Here is a 15,121-nt window from a genome sequence, read left to right on the forward strand (position 1 = left end):
CAGTTCATGAGGGTGGAGCCCTTATGAATGGGATTCCTGCTCTTATCAAAGAGACCCCACAGAGCTTCCTACTCCTTTCTACCATGTGAGGTTACTGCAAAAAGATGGCCATTTAGAAAATGGGCTTTCTCCAGACACAATGTGCTGATGCCTTGATTATGGGCTTCCCAGTTACCGTAACTGTGAGAAATAAACTTCTGTTGTTTATAAGCCACTCACTTTATGGTATTTTATCATATTAGCTAAGACTAAGTATGGACTAAGAATGGAATGTTTTTATTGCCTATAAACAGATAATTTGGAAACCTCAACTCTCTCTCTCCTATATGGAAGGTGTTCAAAAAGTAACTTGAATATGCTGTGAATTATCTCTTGATTTTCTTGAGCCATCTTAAGGGGTGGCAACAGGCAGTGCTCAAGCCTTCTTGAGACATACATGGGAAACGACCATATGTTCATTGCAGAATGACAAACTCTCTATGTATCTAGAAAGAGGTTGGAGGTCACTTAAGAGGAATCTCCCGAGAGTCTTCATAGAACCTGCTGCCACAGCTGCTCCCCGTCTCATTCTCTTTTCATTCATTACTACAATGATGCCATATTATTTTTAATAAAACACAAATCTTATCATGTGGTTCCCCCACTCAAAATATCCAACTGTGATGGCCCTCAAGATAAATTTATTCATCCACTTATATGCTAACTATTTAAGTGTGTACAATATGCCAGGTTCGGGGCTAGGTGATAGGGACACGATAGTAAGTATGACAGACAAGGTCCTGCTCTTCACTGAGCTCTGCTCTTTCAAAAATATACTTCCTGTCTTATTCATAAAAGACTGTTTTTTAAATGTTTTTTTTTTTTAATTTGGGGGGGGGGGCAGAGTGTGAGTGAGGTAGGGGCAGAGAGAGAGGGAGACACAGAAGCCGAAGCAGGCTCCAGGCTCTGAGCTGTCAGCACAGAGTCCGACACAGGGCTCGAACTCACCAACTGTGAGATCATGACCTGAGCTCAAGTCCAACGCTTAACCAAATGAGTCACCCAGGCGCCCCCTATTTTTTAAAAATGTTTTAATGTTTATTTACTTTTGAGAGAGCGCCCACCCATAAGCGGAGGAGGGCAGAGAGATAGGGGGACAGAGGATGCAAAGCAGCCTCTGTGCTGACAGCAGAGAGCCCTATGCAGGGCTCCAATTCACAATCCATGAGATCATGAGCCAAAGTTGAATGCTTAACCAACTGAGCCACCTATGTGCCTGACTATAATTAGTATTTAATCCTTAACTTGGGTTTCACTCCTCTGGGAAGCCCTCTTTGACAATTTTAGGCAAATTGGGCACCCCTTCTCTGTGTTCCCATAAAATACTGTTCCTAACCATATAATAACATTGACCATATTGTAATAAAATTGCATGAGATTACATATCTGAATCCTCCATAAGCAGAATATAGGGAGAAAATTCAAGAAGTGTATACATTCCAAATTCCTAGAGTCAATAAGAGATTATGAATGAGTAGTGCCCCTTGAGAGGAGCTAACCCTGGATCTACTTCCTTCTGTAGGATGGGATATACAATATATATACACAATGGAGAGAGTATCCTAACTTGAGAGTAAGAACTAATCTGGGAGGCTAGCTCTCAGAATGAGAGCCTGTGCTAGCCCACACATCTTACATTATGTTATGCTGTGATGATAATTCCTCCTGACCCTATATACCCTCTGTCTCAATTATGAGCTCCTGGGGGTCTGGCCCTTTGAAGACTCCAGTATGCAAGCTGGGAGGTCAGCTACTATCTAGCACAAAGAGGCTATTAATCAGCTTACCTAGTGAGACAACAATCTTGAATGACAGAATTTGAGAGTGAAAAGTTGTTTCAAGTTTTCTAAAACATTCCCTGTGAGAAAACACAAGCAAAATGTGGATCCTCACAGACAGAGCCAATATAGGAACTCTCATGTACTTAGGGAGGAAGGGGAAAAGAAGTCTAGGGCAAGGAGAGATGCAGAGCTCAGAGACAGGGGCCAGGGTTTCTGCACATCTTGTTATTTAACCTATAAGGAGGTGGTGCAGGAGAATGTCAGCTGGATAAAAGGAATCCAAGGGCCTATGGGCTAACAGTTCTCTTTCATGGACGTCACCTGTTGGGGAGAGGATGGAGGAGGTCAGAGGCCTCTCAGAGGATCCCTGTTGTAAGTCTTGTACCCACCTAACCTGCGAAGGAGAAATAAAACACTGGGGAAGGAAGGTTCCCAGGCAGACTGAGTTAAAATGGGCTATTCTTCACAGGTTGTGTGCATGTACAAAGGACCTGACAACTTCTGTGTTCTGCTCCATCTTCTCCATTCCCAACATGCCCCCCCCCACACACACACACACACACAAACACACACAAACGTGACACAGAGGAAGACTGAGAAAGCCCTGAGATGAGAAAAGGAAGAAAGACTTCAAGGTAATGGTAGGTCAATAGCAGCTGCTCCAGTTCAAAATCTAAGTGGGGCTAACTACACCATCAAGAACAGAAGCCTCTACTGATAGAGACAGTATCAGAGAGCAGATGCCAGGAAGGATACAGAGGACATCCCCAGGGCCAGCAGCCTTAGATATCGTGCTCCACACTCCCGTGTCAACCACAATGATTGATACATAAACCCCTCAAGATGGTTTTGTTAGTGTGGACAGGGGAGGGGCAGCAGGAAAGTGAGGTTTGTGAGGCACCTAGAAGGGCACAAAATGTAAGGAGCCATCCCCCTCAGGGTCATGCAAGCACAGGGTCGCCACCAGAGAGGGAAGCCTCCTTACATTTTACACCCAAGGTGCCTCTCTCACCCCACCCTAGTCCTGGGTCTGGACGGGGAAATAGAGAAACAAGCAGCAAGAGATGATTTGATAGCAAAGACACTGAGTTATTTTGTGTTATATTGCATTTATTTTTAGTGCCTGTCAATCTGCCCAGTAGGGTAGGGACTCCAGAATAAGAATGCATTACAGAAACAGCTCCATTTTCTTTGTATATTAGAGTATAAGTGGATAAATTGTGAATCTATTAGATGTGTCTCAAAAATTATTATAATGTTTAATCAGATTATCTCTCTATGTAAGTTACCCAAATCACTATAAAAATCATTTTTTTCTTTATACTTTTATACATTCTCTAAGCATATCATGTGCCTGTTAAATCACATGCTACCTCACTCAACACTGAAACAAAATCAAGAACATCAATTTCTTAAGCACCAATAAAAAGATGGCCACTTTACTCCCCTGCCAGCCTAAAGCATATTTCCTAGCATCCTCTTGCGAAGTCTGCCAAAAAGACACATGATCTAAAATCTTATATTGCTATAAATCTGAGATACTATGGCAATTTGCCTAATTTAAGCCATTAAGACACGTGTCGTGGTTCCTTCCACAAATTTCAAGAATGTTCACATGTTCTATTTAATAACTCCATAGGTAGCAGTATTATGTAGGAAACCGCTGCTAGGACCTGCAGGTTTTACCTTTGTTCTCTACCAAGTAGCTGAGTGTTCTTGGATAAGTCACTTATTCTTTCAGGGTATCATATTCATCACACTAAAAGGCTAACCTAAACAACTTCCAAAGGCTCACCTGCTCTTCTAACATTTCTACTTCAAGGAGGCAGTATCTTCTAATGTTATTGCTCAAAAAATTTATTTTCAAGAGGCAGTAGTACAGAAACACACACAAAGTGAAACTGTAAAAACAGGATCATTTCCTCACTGCATTCTGTAGGTGAGGAAAATTTGTTTACTAGGGTAATGACAAAACTGTGCCTGGAACCCAGGGCTGCTCTTTACCAGCTTGGTGCTCTTCCTGGTGATTTCTAATCCTTTTGGAAAGGCCATTAGGGCTGAGAGTGCCAGCTCTGAAGCCAGCCTGCTAGGTTTACATTCCTGTTCTCACTCATCAGCTGTGTGATCCTCGCCTCAGTTTCCATGTCTACAAGATATGAGGAATAACACCAACTGCAAAGGGCTGTTGTGAGGAGTAAAATAATGAGTACAAAGCAAACGCATAGGACCCTTCCTGGCAGCCAGTAAGTACTTAGCAAATGTTGGTCTTTATTACTACTCTGATGGCACACGTGGACAATACGGAGACCAAAACATTCTGTGTGTACACAGAAGAGAACATAAAAGGCTTGCTAATAAATACCACTGGAGATTTACTCATCTAAAAAGTCCATTCCTTACTCTCCTAAGCACACCATATAGATAGCAGAAAGGAAGTTTTTGTCAGGACTAGAGATAAAAGAAATGTGAAGTCATTTACTAGCAGAGTTTTAGGGAGGAACCCTAGCTTCCCACCTTCACTTTATCATTAGTAACTGGATTCTGGAAAGCTAGACCATGTCTCCAAGTCTCAGTTTCCTTCTTGGAACTTTTCCTATCCAGGGACACTTCTGGAGGTTTCTCAGACGTCATTCATAATTGAGGTCAAAAAGGAGATTCCATATATTAATTTTAATAATTCTCATTAAGTGAACAATATATAATCTTTAATTACCAAATCTTTTATTTCCTTGTTTCACATCAGATTTCCTGCCATTATTAATTTAGGCATGATTATAGGAAAACATGCATAATTTCCAATTCAAACAGTCTTTAATCTTAAAAGGATTTCCATGGGTGGAAGAAATGGTGAACAAGTGCCCCAGCTCTGTCCCTTGCATGGCCCACCACTTGCACAAGGGATCTCAACTCATAAAGGAGGAGCAGCGCTGTATGGCTTTAAAATGACTTCATTCCCATATTTACATATTTTTAATAGGGCTATGATGAATCTCCTTCCGCTTGACTCCTATTTTGAGCTGTGATATTTTAATCTCCATTCTTGCTGCAACTTAGCAGATGAATGTGCAGTGTGACAGAGCTCAGAGGAAATAGTATAAATAAAGCAAAGTGGAGCTATGACATCTCACATTTTATAGCTTTTTTATTGTAGCCGAAGCATAAACAGAGCACAGCTGTGTTATACTTACCGCTGTGAGCACTCCCTCAATCCGCACCCCCTATTGCTTTTAAAAAGACAGTGCTCTTATTCAGAAAGCTATGGCTGTGGGTAGCATGGCCCCACCAGGGCAGCCTCTACCCCAGACCTGTCCATTTAATGTGTTTCTCCTCTTATAGATGTAGATTTGTCGTGTTCTGTATCATTCGTCTGACTGAAAACCAATATGCCAACCGTAGCCCAGACTGTACTGCAGCAAAAGTGCACTGCTCTCACCGAGTGGAAGACAACACCACAACCAAAACTATAATTTTCACTCCTTCTCAACACACACGTTGCACCCAAATAATGTCCAAACACTCTCTTAATAGAAGACACACAACTAGCTGGAAGTATTCAAAATAGTGCACTCTCTTAACGAGAAGCCCCTTCTAAAATGAAGAAGTTATACTTCTCACTTTCACGTTAATTCTTAGTCATGTTTGGGTGAAAGTTGGAAATGCCAAGAGGGTGAAACAGAGCGAGAGCTAAAAGAGTGGCACTGAGATGAGCAAAATAATTTCACTTGCTGAGACAGTCATCAGAGTTTATAATTTTCCAGGCTTGTTACATACTTCAATAAACCTGAATAAGACACAGTAAACCAAGCAGCGAGCACATTCCACATTCTGACAAATAAGAAATTATGTATACACAGGGTCCAGGACAAGCACCTGATCTAAGCAAAGCCAATCAGAGTCCTTCCCTGAGATATTTTATTTAAGTAGGATGGAAAAAGCAGCAAGCTATGAAATTCCTGAGCTGGCATCCATGGAGACATTCCTCCCCTAGGGAGAAATCTCTATTGCAGCAAGAAAGAGTAAAGTCGCTATCTAAAGTGACAGGGAGACAAGGCAAAGGGATCAAACCCTGAAAGAGGAGGACTCCATGGTCCCAACTTCTCCCTAGGCCAGTCCTCAGAAGCCATTCCTGCCTTCCCCCAATTTGGTTACTTGCCTTCTTTGTATTCCTTCACCCAACACATTTCAGCTTTTTCTTTTAAGCCACCTCAAATCAGGTTTCATCATAAATAAATAAATAAATAAATAAATAAATAAATATCCTAACTATTACACCTTCTAGAAGAGACACTCTTTTTCAGTTGGCTTAGGATTTTTTCTTCTTTTTTTCAAATACCACCACACTCTTTGTGGGAAGGAGGGAAAACCCTCTGGGCTTGTAAAGGAATGTGTAATGAAAATTCAAAGACACATGCATCCAAGTGAAAAGAATATAGGGGCATAGTAGCCTATACACCAGCGAAGTGAACTGAAAGACAGGAAGATTGATTTGCATCATCATTAACATGGAAAGAGAAAAGCACAAGAACACAATAACCGCAAGAACCACCTCCATTGACAAACATAATTGTTTCGAAACAACAGGCCCAACTGGGCTAACACAGGGGCAAAGTTGGTACCCCAAGCTTCTCAGCTATCTATCCGCCCAAAGTTGCTCTTCTGCCAAGCTCATTGTTTACCAAGCTGCCAGCCCAGCCCAGGGATCTGATTAGCAATTTGCACTTTTGTGAGAGGATTAACAGAATTCCTTTGTTTTGATGTCGGATTATCAAACTGCATCTTTAAAGAGGTGTGACCTCATCCAGATTCATAAGCCTGCTCCCTTGAGAATGACTTGAATTTTACTCTACTTGCGCAACATATAATTTCATAAAGGAGTTACTGTCAAAACATGGTACTCAATTCTTGATGTGTGCGAAGAAGCACATTTGTAATGTAAATAACCTCAGAAGTTTTGTGATATTTTAAAATAACCCATCTGGTGGGAAAACAAGGATTTTCAACCCATTTGGTTCCAGCACTGTAAATTAGTGTGCATCTAGCTCATAGAACCCAGAGATAAACCCCATTCTCAAACAGAGACTCATGATGCTTTTCTTTTCAAGGGCAAGCATTTTTAATTGTCCCATTCTCTTGAAATATTTTGAAAAAGGAAAGCAGAATGAGCAAAAGAATACACTGAGGAAAACCAAAGAATTCGATGGCTAAGTTCAACACGATGATGATATCAAACTGTTTATAGTGCATGGTCTGTGTGTCCAGCTTTACCTAAATAAAGATAAAGGAAGAAAAAACAACTCAGGTTTATATTTCATTGACTAATAGGCAACTAATCAGAAAGAGAGTCTTGGAAATTTCCACCAAAGTTGGGCACAAGTAAAACTTTCAAAGGGGGCATGTACAGGGTGGTATGCAACAGACTGAGAAAATTAGTCTGCAGACTTTGCACTGGTGTGATTTTTACTTGAGGTGGCCATCTCAGATAGAAGGCACAAGAACAGTCCGGGCTGTGAAAGGCATGCATTCCTGGTGTGAGAACTGTATCTTGGGAAGTACAGAAATGCTCATTCAGCTACAAATAGCAAAAGGGCAGTCTGGCCACAACAAATTCTCAAAAAGCCAGACACTGCTGCAGATGAAACGGCAGCTTTAGTTGTTGACAAACTAAAAATCAAAACAAACAACCAACCAGAACATCCTGTCTCATAAAGAGGAAGTATAATTAAATATGTGTCTATTTTTAATATTAATACAGATTGTTACCCAAGGTTGATAGATTGGGAATGTTTCTTTCAGTTAGGCAGGCCCTGATAAATCAGGTGAAAGGTATGTTTCTCTGTACATATGTATGTTTATAAGTACAATGCATATACACATGGCTATTAAATCGATGGTTCTTTTTTAATTAATTTATTTAGAGAGTGAGAGAGAAACAGAGCACAGGAGCAGGGGAGGGGCAGAGAGAGGGAAACAGAAAGTCCCAAGCAGGCTCCACGCTGTCAGCTCAGAGCCCGACATGGGGCTCGAACTCATGAGCCGTTAGATCATGACCTGAGCCGAAGTTGGACACTTAACCAACTGAGCCACCCAGGTGCCCCTGAATCCCTCTTAAACAGCTTTCTCTTATATTTGAAAATAGCCCTTCTACATGGATTATTTGCTAGTTTTGCCTTACTAACTAAATTGGAAGTATCCTTTAAAGGTGGATCATGGGGCGCCTGGGTGGCTCAGTCAGTTGAGCATCCGACTTCAGCTCAGGTCAGGATCTCACGGTTGGTTGGTAAGTTTGAGCCTCACATGGGGCTCTGTACTGACAGCTCAGAGCCTGGAGCCTGCTTCAGATTCTGTGTCTCCCTCTCTCTGTGCCCTTCCACCACTCATGCTCGCCTGCGCTCGCTCTCTCGCTCTCTCTCAAAAATCAATAAACATTAAAAAAAAATTTTTTTTAAGTGGATCATGTCTCTTAAGAGTCTCATCCAGTGGCCTGCATACAGTTTGGTGTTCAATAAAAGTTGGATAAATAAATTCAAAAGACTTGTAGTTAATTAAACAAATACGTCAGGGAGAGTGGGAGGAAAAAAATAATTTAGTAAGAATTTGACTTTAACCACAAAGCTGCCTATATGGAATTCAAGAAGAAAACAATGTGCATTATTTATACTTTCTGTAACCATAAATATAGAACACCAGCCAAAATCAACCCTGAATTATTCATTTAGTCAACATATATCTGTAGAATGTCTCCATTTGCTAGGAACTAACTTGGGCTCCAGAGATAGAGCGGTAAACAAAACTAACCACCTCCTTGCCCTCGTACAGCTAACATTCTACTCGGGGAGAAAAAAAAAAAAGATAAATGAATTGATATTATGCTATGTTAGTTAGAAAAGGGCTAAGGACAAAGATTCAAGAGGTGATAGAAAGTGTTTAGGGAAGTGCTAGATAAAGTTTTAGAGGAGAAGGAAGGGCCTCACTGAGAAGGTGCCATTTGAGTCAAGACCTGAAGGAAGGGCTGGTATGACTAATTCGGTAATGGAGCAAGAGCATTATAGGTAGAGGAAACCTTGTAGAATGCAAAAGCCTTAAGAAGGGTGGTGCCCAGCCCGTTAGAGAAAGACCAATGGGCAGTATGGTTACTGCGGAGTGAGTGAGAGGAGGAGAAGCGGAAGGTGAACTCAGCAAACAGAAGGATAGGGGCTGACTCCGCTCCATGAGGGTCGCGGTTAAGGACTCCACTGAGGAAGGAAGCCATTGCAGGGTCTGGAGCAGAGAAGGACAGAATATGACTAATCTGATTTACACTGTAAAGGATCACCCTGGCTGCCGTATGAAAACTGACTGAAGGGGAACAAAGGCAGGAGTCCAGTTAGAAGCCTACAGCTGCAAGCAGAAATGATGGTGGCTTGGACCAGACTGGAAATAGTGGAGATGAGGAAAGGTCCTCAGAGCTTGGAAATATGTTGAAGGTCATGCTGACAGAGTTTTGCCACGGGATTAGGTGGAGTACAAGTGAAAGATAGGAGTCGAGGATGATGAAAGTTTTGGGGTCTGAGCAATGAGAAGAATGGATTTTCCTTTACCTGGGCCAAGGAAAGACTTCCAGGGAAACAGGTGTGAAGGGCACATCCAGGGCTCATATAGATGTGCAGTGTGGAGTTGCCAAGGAGCCATTCCGGCATGTGTGTGTGGAGTTCAGGAGAGAGGTCACAATGTAACAGAAATTTATATTTCCCAAACAACATTTTTCCTAGCTCTGAACACTACAAGCAATTGTTTTTGAACGAGTCTTTATTTAAAAGGACAGAATTTGCAGGGTCTAACATAATGGCCTTTTAAAAAGTACAGAAATCCGTATCCAGCCATTTGCCTTTAATAGAAACAATTTCTTAAAGATCATACACTGATAAATCATAGGCAGTTAAATTCATGCTGTCAATGCACATAATGAATGCTAAAGGAATAGCCTAAGTTTGGTCGTCTGACCTGATAGGTCTGGAGATCAGATAATTCAGAACAAATATTTAGCACCATCCCTGGATGTATATGTTTCACATTTTTCCAGGAATGGAAAGGAAACTTACATGCTCATGCTTCTGAAGGTCTGTTGAGGATACCTCATACTGAGCACATTTTATGTTTCAGCTTCAAGATTTATGTAAAATTTTAAAAATAAACTTAAAAGATTTTATGTTTTAAAGTTCTTAATTATATGACTTGACCTTTAAATCACTATGTAAAAATGACTTTGAGAACTGTATATTAATTACATTATAGTCATTATCATCATCACCATCATAGCTATCTTTTCTTAAGCTCTACTACATCCCAGGCCTTGTGTATGACTTTTATAATACTACATATCAGACTCTGTGTGCTCTATGTATTAAATCATTTAATATTAACCCCACATTATTCATAAATATTTGTTACACCCAAGCCAAATGTCTCATGAAAGAACTTTATACAGAAATGTCTTCTATTTCATTGTGAAATCAAAAACAACAGCGAAGAATAAAATGTACATAAATATGGGGAATTGGAAGGAATTGAGAAAGTTCTACTCCTGGGTACTTGTCATGTAAGTGGGAAATGTCCATCTGAACAATAATCCTATACTAAATGTCCTCTACCAAATTAAATGCCCTATTCCAGTGAAACATAATCCATGACAATGAATTGACAATAATTTGAGTTGCTGGTTAATAAAAATTAATATAGCACTTGTAGAAATAAAAAGTAATCTAAAACTATTGGCCTTTAGTAAAGAGCAAAATTACTGTACAAAATATTGAAAGGAAAAAAGTTACATTTCTAAAAATCCAACCAATCTAATCAAGTATTTATGATATGTATCTGGATGTCCAGAAACAAATTAAAATAGAAAATATACTTCCACAGTCTTCAGTATTTCTTCCAAATCCTATATCCACTCAAGTTGGCAGGACATAATCAGTGGTTTATTTGGATATTGTCCACAGTTGTAAATGAGCATCATCGTTTCTGTGTTTTGGCAATGGACCATGTAAATGATTATACTGCTATATATTTAATGTAGTAGATATAAAACATGGCACAAAGTAAAAGTACCAAGTTTAGAAAACCATCTCATCAAATAACTCCCCTAAATTCCTCAACGTAAGTAGCCTGCAGACGGTAGGGTTGCCAAATGTAGCATCTCCATTAACACAATCACTCAAGTAACTTTCCATTTCTTCTCCTATCACTTTCACCCCATATCCCAACCCTCTAGATCCCGTTTATAAAAAGGAGTGAAGAGTGACATAAAGTGTGCCTCCTGGCCAGCACAGAGTCAGATGTGGGTTCCATGGCCGATCTAGCACCCCCTCTACAAATCCGGAAGGAAATCTACTGAAACACACGGGAGAGAAGACACACACGCTTCTTTGACATCTTTCATGCTCGTGAAAGCCGACTATAATTTTCTTAGAATATTAAAGTGCCATATTTTTACTGTCATTTTAAACTAAAAAGAAAAGTAGGGCTAAAATACATAATCAGTAAAATAGTTAAGTAGGCAAATTTTATTTCTCCAAATCTTACATGTTCCTTGACAACAAGCTTCTTTTTCTTCTGCCACTTCTTTCCTCAGACCTGCCTCTGACCACATTAGAGTTCAATTTATTTGTCAGTGAAGCTGATCTCAAGGCGAACACCCCATACTTATAACATTCCCTTTGCTTTTTCATTCTCATCAAAATGTACCTTCTTTTCCATGTTCTATTAGCCCAGCCCAAATCTTGAACTTCTAAAACCACAGCTAGCCAAGTGATAATACAGTCGCTGCCAATATGCCAGAGATTAGAAGCAGAAACTTGGAGTTACAAAGGAAATTTCTGAGGTAATTAATTCAACTCTTCACTTCAAACTAGAATCCTCTATGTAATTTCTCTATAGTCATCTCAGACTCCGTACAACTCTATCCAGAGATCAAAATGCACTTCATTTTTTTTAAAATAAGTAAATCCATGTTGACAGACTGGAAGGCTCAAATTTTTTTTTTTTAATGTCTTTATTTTTGAAAGAGAGACAGAGTGTGTGTGTGAGAGAGAGAGAGAGAGAGAGAGAGCAAGAGCGTGCATGAGCGTGGCATGGGTGGAGAGAGATGAGACAGAGGATCTGAAGTGGGATCTGAAGCAGGTTCCATGCTGACAACAAAGAGCCTTATGAGAGGCTCCAACTCAGAACCACAAGATCATAACCTGAGCCCGTCGGTCACTTAAATGACTAGGTCATCCAGGCGCCCCCAAATGCCCTTCATCTTGGTGTAAAACATCCAATTTTAACTTTCCACTACTGGTCTCGGTTCTAGAGCTATGCATAATCATTTGTGTTTCAAACCCAGATGCAAGCCCACCTTTCACCCAGCTCTGTGTCCTGGGTTGCTGACTTCTATAACATATCAAGAGAGCCCCTTGCTCCCAGGCTTCCGGTGGGGTTTTGAAAATGAGAGGCTTCAGCCAGAGATCAAACAGTAAGAAAAGAGTGAGGGCAGGATACGTTATTTCTGCAGCTCCCTCCTTGCAAGTGACTTTCAGAGTCTGGTGGTATCTATCTCCCTAGTCAGGTGGGCTTCTCCATACAGCTCCTTTCTCCTGGTCCCTTCAGACCTAGAGGTGGTGACAACTCTCTGCTATTATTATCCCCAGAGTACTTCACCACCCTTGTTGGTTCCTTTCAATAACTGCTTTATTGAGATATAACTCACATACTACACAATTCATCCATTTAAAGTGTACAATTCAATGGTTTTTTGACATATTCATAAAGTTATACAACCATTACCACAATCAATTTTGGAACATTTTCATCTCTCTGAATACAAACTCCATACTCATTAGCAGCCATTCTCTGTTTTCTCTCAACCCCTCAGCCTAAGGCAAACACAAATCTACTTTCTGTTTTTAAAGACTTGGCTATGTGGCTATTTCATATAAACGGAGTCATTCTATATGTAGTCTCTTGTGACTGGCTCTTTTAGCTTATCAAATGTTTTCAAGGTTCATCCATGTTGAAGGGTGTATCAGTACATCATTTCTTTTTCTTTCTAAATAATATCCCATTGTATAGATACGCCACATTTTATTTATCTATTCATCAGTTCATGGATATTTGGGTTCTTTCCACTTTTTGGCTATTATGAGTCATTTTGCTGAGTATTGTGTACAAGTTTTCATGTGGACATGTTTTCAACTCTTGAATGAACTTGAGAATGGAACTGCTGAGTCATACGGTAACTCACAAGGTTTAACCTTGTAAGAATCGGAGACAGACTCTTCCAAGCAGTTGCCCATCTTATACTCCCATCTGTGATGTACGAGGGTTCTGATTCCTCCATGTCCTCTACCAATACTTATTATTACGTCTTTCTTATTGTGGAAATTTTAATGAGTGTAAAGTCTCTTACTGTGGTCCTGGTTTTCAAAACCCTGTCTATATCCTTATAACTATTCCTTTTATTAAATTCTCCTCAAATTATTCCACCTCGGGGCGCCTGGGTGGCTCAGTCGGTTGAGCCTCCCACTTCAGCTCAGGTCACGATCTCACGGTCTGTGAGTTCGAGCCCCGCGTCGGGCTCTGGGCTGATGGCTCAGAGCCTGGAGCCTGCTTCCCATTCTGTGTCTCCCTCTCTCTCTGCCCCTCCCCCGTTCATGCTCTGTCTCTCTCTGTCTCAAAAATAAATAAATGTTAAAAAAAAATTAAAAAATTAAAAAATTAAAAAACATTAAAAAAAAAATTATTCCACCTAAGTCCATCATCTGTTTGGGTTTTATTTCATCATCTATTTCTTGCCAGACCCTGACTGACTCCAAGGCCAATCCTTTTTGACATTTTGAAGGACTGTTTTGGAATCCTTCCTAAGTTTCTCTTTTTCAAGCTAAACAACTTCTTATAGGAACTATTAGTATCCAGATTATCTACCCCTATAATTCACCAGCTTTAGGCATTAAATTGTCAATGTCCTTAAAATTATTTTACCCATAAGTAAACTTGACATATGAACTGACTAGTATACTTTTCACCAGGTGATTATTTCATTGGTTATAGACACTATACTTCTTCTAATAATGCTGTTAAAGGTGATACTACCTCTTATCTGAGCAGATAGATCTTAACTGTTGGTTTATACTGAACATGAAATCAACCTGAATATCTTAAAAATGGACTGTCAAACTCAAATACCCCCTACCTATAATTGGCCAATTGATTTCAAAATTATATGTAGAATTACTTTTACACTGTTAAATTTCATCTTGTTAAGTTTGGGCCAACACTGAGTCTATCACTGACTTTGTAAGTACCAAATGAGATAAAATGGGTTAAAGTGGCAAGTGTGTCCTTGAACAAAAATGATAAAATGTTAGTCCTCTTGCTTACTTTCTTCCTTCATCAAAGCTCTTTTTAATGAATAGACAAGGCTTAGCATGTCATATGTGGTCAAGTCTAAAGAAACAATTAGATGGACCCTACCTAGGAGTGTCCATTCTTTCTATTACATCCATTACAAGCCAAGACTCTTGGGGTCCCATTGCTATGCTAACCTACCCTAATAGCCTAAATTGTTATTTCTTGTCTTTTTGACACTAGCCATTCTGACAGATAGAAGGTGATATCTCACTATAATTTGATTTTTATTTCCCTGATGATTAGCGATATTGAGTATCTTTTCATGTGTCTGTTGGCCATTTGTATGCCTTCTTTCAAAAAGCATCTATTCAGGTTCTCTGCCCGTTTCTTAATTGAATTGTTTTTTTGTTTGTTTGTTTTTTTGTTTTGGTGTTGAGTTATAGAAGTTCCTTAAATATTTTGAATATTGACCCTTTGTTGGATTATCGTTTGCAGGTATCTTCTCCCATTTAGCAGGTTACCTTCTTATTTTTTTGATGGTTTCCTTCACTATATAAAAGTTCTGTTGTTGTTGTTGTTGTTTCGTTTTGGTGTAGTCCCAGTGGTTTATTTAATTTTTTTTTAGTGGTTTCTTTTTTTTTAATTTTATTTTTTATTTTTTAAAAATTTACGTCCAAATTAGTTAGCATATAGTGCAACAATGATTTCAGGAGTAGATTCCTTAGGGCCCCTTACCCATTTTAGCCCATCCCTTCTCCCACAACTCCTCTAGTAACCCTCAGTTTGTTCTCCATATTTATGAATCTCTTCTGTTTTGTCCCCCTCCCTGTTTTTATATTATTTTTGTTTCCCTTCCCTTATGTTCATCTGTTTTTTCTCTTAAAGTCCTCATAGGAGTGAAGTCATAGGATTTTTGTCTTTCTCTAACTGACTAATTT

The 15,121-nt window shown here is 39.7% G+C and overlaps 1 protein-coding gene across 5 annotated transcripts in view; it reads right to left on the bottom strand.

Annotated features, from left to right (window-relative positions):
* Nucleotides 1-15,121, bottom strand: part of SOX5 (SRY-box transcription factor 5) — a 1,013,639-nt gene that overhangs the window by 832,054 nt on the left and 166,464 nt on the right. The gene's annotated exons all lie outside the window — the stretch shown is intronic.

Source organism: Panthera uncia, chromosome B4 (assembly GCF_023721935.1).
Source record: "Panthera uncia isolate 11264 chromosome B4, Puncia_PCG_1.0, whole genome shotgun sequence".
NCBI classification, from domain to species: Eukaryota; Metazoa; Chordata; class Mammalia; order Carnivora; family Felidae; genus Panthera; species Panthera uncia.